Genomic DNA, 4,989 nt, shown 5'->3' with positions numbered 1-4,989 from the left:
CATCATCCCTCCCTCTCTAGGGAAATACCGACATAGTTCCAGCTACCATCAATGCGCATATTGGTTCCTACATATTCTACGAAGATCTTTATCCATCATACCATAATGACAACATATGTTATTCCCTTTGTCATCGGTATGTTACTTGCCCGAGATTCAATCGTCGGTATCTTCATACCTAGTTCAATCTCGTTACCGACAAGTCTCTTTACTCGTTCTATAATGCATCATCCTGCAACTTACTCATTAGTCACATTGCTTGCAAGGCTTATCATGATGTGCATTGAGAGGACCCAAAGATACCTCTCCGATACTCGGAGTGACAATCGTAATCTCGATCTATGCCAACCCAACAAACACCTTCGGAGATACCTATAGAGCATATTTATAATCACCCAGTTACGTTGTGACGTTTGATAGCACACAAGGTATTCCTCCGGTATCCGGGAGTTGCATAATCTCATAATCAAAGGAATATGTATTTGACATGAAGAAAGCAATAGCAATAAAACTTAACAATCATTATGCTAAACTAACATATGGGTCTTGTCCATCACATCAACCTCTTAATGGTGTGATCCCATTTATCAAACTAGATGATACCCCGCGCGTTGCGGCGGGATATTAGTGGTCCAAGCATAAGAAATAATAGATGGGAGCTATGTAGAGGACAAATATTGATAAATAAAGGAAAATAGAGCAAATGAATTGTACCACTGAACGACCAAAGTAGGATGTTTTAGTCACTGAATGTATAAATAAATAATGCCACTTAAAATAATTGTCTTCAAAATAAAGCTTACATGACATTTCATGTTCCAACCTTAGATGAAAGAACCCTTATAAAATCTGATATAAGCATTCACTTGTAGCTCTTTACAATTGATAATTTCCTTTTGTACGCAAAGAACATCAAGCGTTATTTCAAACAAAAATAATTTATCATTTCCAAAACAAAAGGGAACATGTATTTCCACAAAAAAGGCAATATGCAAGAAATTATTGATATTGTTTGCATGTACCATTTAGACCCCCAACTGAAATGAATGATGCAGAGAAATAGTTACTAAATCCAATGTGGAGATCTGCAAAACAGCAAATGGTGATGCCATAATATTTAATTAAAATGTTCTGTAAAACACTGTCGTAGACCAGGTTTCCATTTTCAGTACATAGTCGTCACTGCAAGCATATTCAGAAAGAACAAATTGCAAAAATTTTGAGTCCAAAACTTCAGGAACTGTAGCAACATGAGAAGCTAGAAAAGCTCTAGTACTACAGGTTATATGCACAATGAAATGTAAAGAAAACAAATACTAACCTTCATGTTGGCAGACACTGTGAAGTGCATTGATATAAGGAAAAGGACGGACTGAAAACCCAGAATTAATTTAGAGGAGTCAGCAACATGCACATGTGGAATATGAAGAAGTAATATTGGATGGAAGTAGCTATTTTAGCAGTTAGGGAAAATACCTAGTACTTATCCAAACACATTGGTATTTCGTTCTTTATTACTCACCTACATGACTGAGAATCACCACACATGAAAATAAAAATAACTGGTAAAAACATGAAAATAAAAATGATGTACCATTTTATAACATACTGTCTTTGGAGGTTCCACAAATCGACCATACTGAATGGAAGCAAAGCATGGTCAGGAAAGCAACCTGAGGGATAATTGGTCGTAAAAGCAGAGCATGATAGTGAAGAATGGTTGTAGTGGCTGCACTCACTATAGCCTGGAGGGGCCGATGCAAATCATTTCCCAAATTGAGGCACCGGTGACATTTAAAACATGATAAAAGTCTGTAATACTGGTCGTAACAGCGGAGCATGATAGTGAAGAATTGTTGTAGAGGATGCACTCAGTATAACCGGAGGGGTCGGTGCATAACAGGAGATGGAAAGCATTTCCCAAATTGAGGCGCTGGTGACATTTAAAAGATGATAAACTAGTAATACTCATCAGACATAATTGAAGATCCTGATTTACACCAAAAAATTCAAGCTGGTGTATATACAGAACATAAACAGCTACATGGAAGCCACCGCACACAAATAGACTAAGAGAGAGAGAGAGAGAGGGACGGAGAGAGAGAGAGAGAGAGTCCGTCCCAGCAGGCAGTAGCGATTAAGCTCTTGAGCGGGTCTGGAACCCATTAGGTGCGGCGGCAGATGGGGACTGTTGTGTAGCGGCCGTGATCCGGCCGGGCGGAGGACGGCTAGAACAACCTTCTCGGCGGGGCTGCTGCTTGGATCTTGAACGACGGCAGACAGCAAGCATGATATTGCTTCGATCCTACACGGTGAGGATGTACTCCATGGTTGGGTGGGCTACGGAAACAGGGGAGCATCGTGTTGAAGAAGATCAAGTGGAGGGGCGAGAGAATGGGAAGAGACAGGGATGCGGATAGCGATTAGCGGGGGAGAGCGAGGTCGTTCGTCTTCTAATAGATAATGAACCTTTTGGGCTGGTATGTTAATTGGAAGAAGAAAATGCTGACATGGCACTGTGGTGATCCTGGTGGGCCGTGAAACTTATGTGGCATGAAGGTGATGTGGACAGTGTGCATGTTAAGAGAATTAGAAGTAGTGGGGAGCAACTTTTTAAGAATGTAAGATGACAACACATGTCTATGGCTAGGAAACGTAACCATCTTTGATTAACGAGCTAGTCTAGTGGAGGCCTACTAAGGACACTGTGTTTTGTCTATGTATCCACACATGTATCAACTTTCCGGTTAATACAATTCTAGCATGAATAATAAAAATTTATCATGATATAAGGAAATATAAATAACAACTTCATTATTGCCTCTAGGGCATATTTCCTTCACAACGCGCCTTGGAGCGATGGCGTTGTCTACGGCGTTTCGGCGGCTCATCGCTGGGCCTGCCATTATCCTTCCCAGGAGTGCCGTCATCTTCTTTCGGGGTGTCCACCATGTAGACGTCGTAGATGGATGTGGCCGTCCAGCGGCTGGTTAGGGGGGAGCGGCATCGGTGTTAGCCATGGCTCCGCTATCCTCGTCCATGTATTCGGCATTTTCCGAGGTGTAATCCAACATGTCGATTAAGTCTTCAACAGTGGCCACTAAGTGGGTGGGACGTAAAATTCCCTGAAATCTACCTCAAAGGGCCGCTGAATGCGAGCCGAGGGCGAGTCCTCCTGAATAGCCATTACCTAAATTCGTTCCAACGCCTCATTTAATAAGGCGAGGGTCGTCAGACTGGTATGTGGCGGCTGCTGCGGGCCGGTTTCCGATGTGGCAGGGAAGGGAACGGTCCGGGCTCGGGCTGGATCCTGATCTCCGAGGGCCGAGGGAAAGATCTAGTATTCGGATACTGTTTTCATGTTGGGGCTTGAAGCCAAGTTGTCGAGGGGGAGTTTGGCTAGGGATGACTCCCGGCCACTGAACATCAACCCATTGCTAGGGCTCAAGGCCGTAGGCGTGTCGTAAGGAGAAGGTTCAGTCGAGAGCGATTCTCGGCGTCCGAACATTACTTCCACATTGTGGCCTGAAGATGGGTCTTCGTCGGTCGTTGGGGACACGGTCGAAAGGGATTCCCAGCCTCCGTTCGAGGCGTACACGTCCGAGCTCGAGGCCGGATGAGGGGTTGGGGTTGATCCGTAGATTGGATCGGGGGACAGCTCCGGAGTGGGCACAGGGAATCCGGTAAAAACCAGATCATCTCGGGCGTCCGCAACATACTCCAGATTGCCTAATCGAATATGGTACTCGGGGGGAAAGTTGTTGATCCGATCAAGGACCAGTTGGGTTGGCATGCAGCACGATGCTGCCGAACGTGAAGAGTTGGCCGGGGACAAAGAGGTCCCCAGAGCTGACGCCTTCTCCGGTGATCAGGCGGGCCATTGATCCTTTGGCGAACCAACAACGGAACTCTCAATGAAAGCACCAATGTCGGTGTCAAAACCGGCGGATCTTGGGTAGGGGTCCCGAGTTGTGGATCTAGGATCGATGGGGAACAGGAGACGATGAACACGGTATTTACCCAGGTTTGGGCCCTCTCGAAGAGGTAAAACACTATGTCTTGCTTGATTGTATTTGATGTATGGTGTGGTTACAGAGTAGATCCACCTCGAGATCGAGCGAGCTAAACCCTAAGGTGATGAATGTAGCTCTAGCCCTAAATCCCTAAACCCTCTAGTTTATATAGACACCATTAGGGTTAGGGTTACATGCGGTCGGTTACAATGAAGGAAATATCACACCAATCTTGACTTGGAGGGTACACCACGACTCCGAAGATCTCCTGTCCAGTCACGGGTCCGTACTCTAGCTTGGCCCCATAGTGGCCCATTAGTCTGGCCCACATGTAATGGGTCGACAGCCCGAGGACCCCTTAGTCCAGGACTCCCGCCGCGGGTATTAAGGAAGAATTTGAGAAATATGTTCACAACACTGAGCTCGGCCCCTACATCGAAGATAAGTGCATCCAACATCTCAACCTCACAGAAACGTTCACTAACAAATTTAAATATCATCCTCGTGAGTCTAGAGTTTCAATTAGTCTTTATGATTATCCCTTTACCATGACTCTAGACGTGTTCTGTGATGCCTATAAAATTCCATATTGGGGTTCGCTGGACGAACTGCCAAAATCTAAGTATGAGTCATTTTTTGATTAATCTTTGCTATGGAGAGGATAGAGGAGTGACACAAGGTAGAATAGAAAGTATCCATTTTCCATCAATCCACTACTTTGCACTCTTTAATGGCAAATGCTTTGTGGGCAAGCAAGATTGTAGCACACTATGTGCTCCTGACTTGAGCCGTGGTCACTTTTATGGTGGAATTTATGCTTCTCGTTTAGCCAAAAAGATTTCTCGATCCTTCTTTTTGCTTGCTGGGAGCTTTCCCGTGTAAATAGTTTTTCTCGTTTTTGTTTTTCCTTCTTTAATTTGCTTTCTTCAAGAAAAACTAAAAACTCTAAAAAAATCTGGTGTGTTTCTCTGAATTT

General features: G+C 44.3%; 1 long non-coding RNA gene across 1 annotated transcript; it reads right to left on the bottom strand.

Moving 5' to 3' along the window:
- Nucleotides 1–752: 752 nt before the first annotated feature.
- LOC125531913 lies at nucleotides 753–2,598 on the bottom strand. The gene is made up of 2 exons (XR_007293617.1): nucleotides 1,477–2,598; nucleotides 753–1,372 (listed from the first exon to the last, which is right to left on the bottom strand). It is a non-coding gene; the product is annotated as an uncharacterized LOC125531913 (long non-coding RNA).
- Nucleotides 2,599–4,989: the final 2,391 nt, after the last annotated feature.

Source organism: Triticum urartu, unplaced genomic scaffold (genome assembly GCF_003073215.2).
Source record: "Triticum urartu cultivar G1812 unplaced genomic scaffold, Tu2.1 TuUngrouped_contig_8385, whole genome shotgun sequence".
Classification (NCBI taxonomy): domain Eukaryota; kingdom Viridiplantae; phylum Streptophyta; class Magnoliopsida; order Poales; family Poaceae; genus Triticum; species Triticum urartu.
This window is presented reverse-complemented; position numbering and strand designations above follow the sequence as displayed.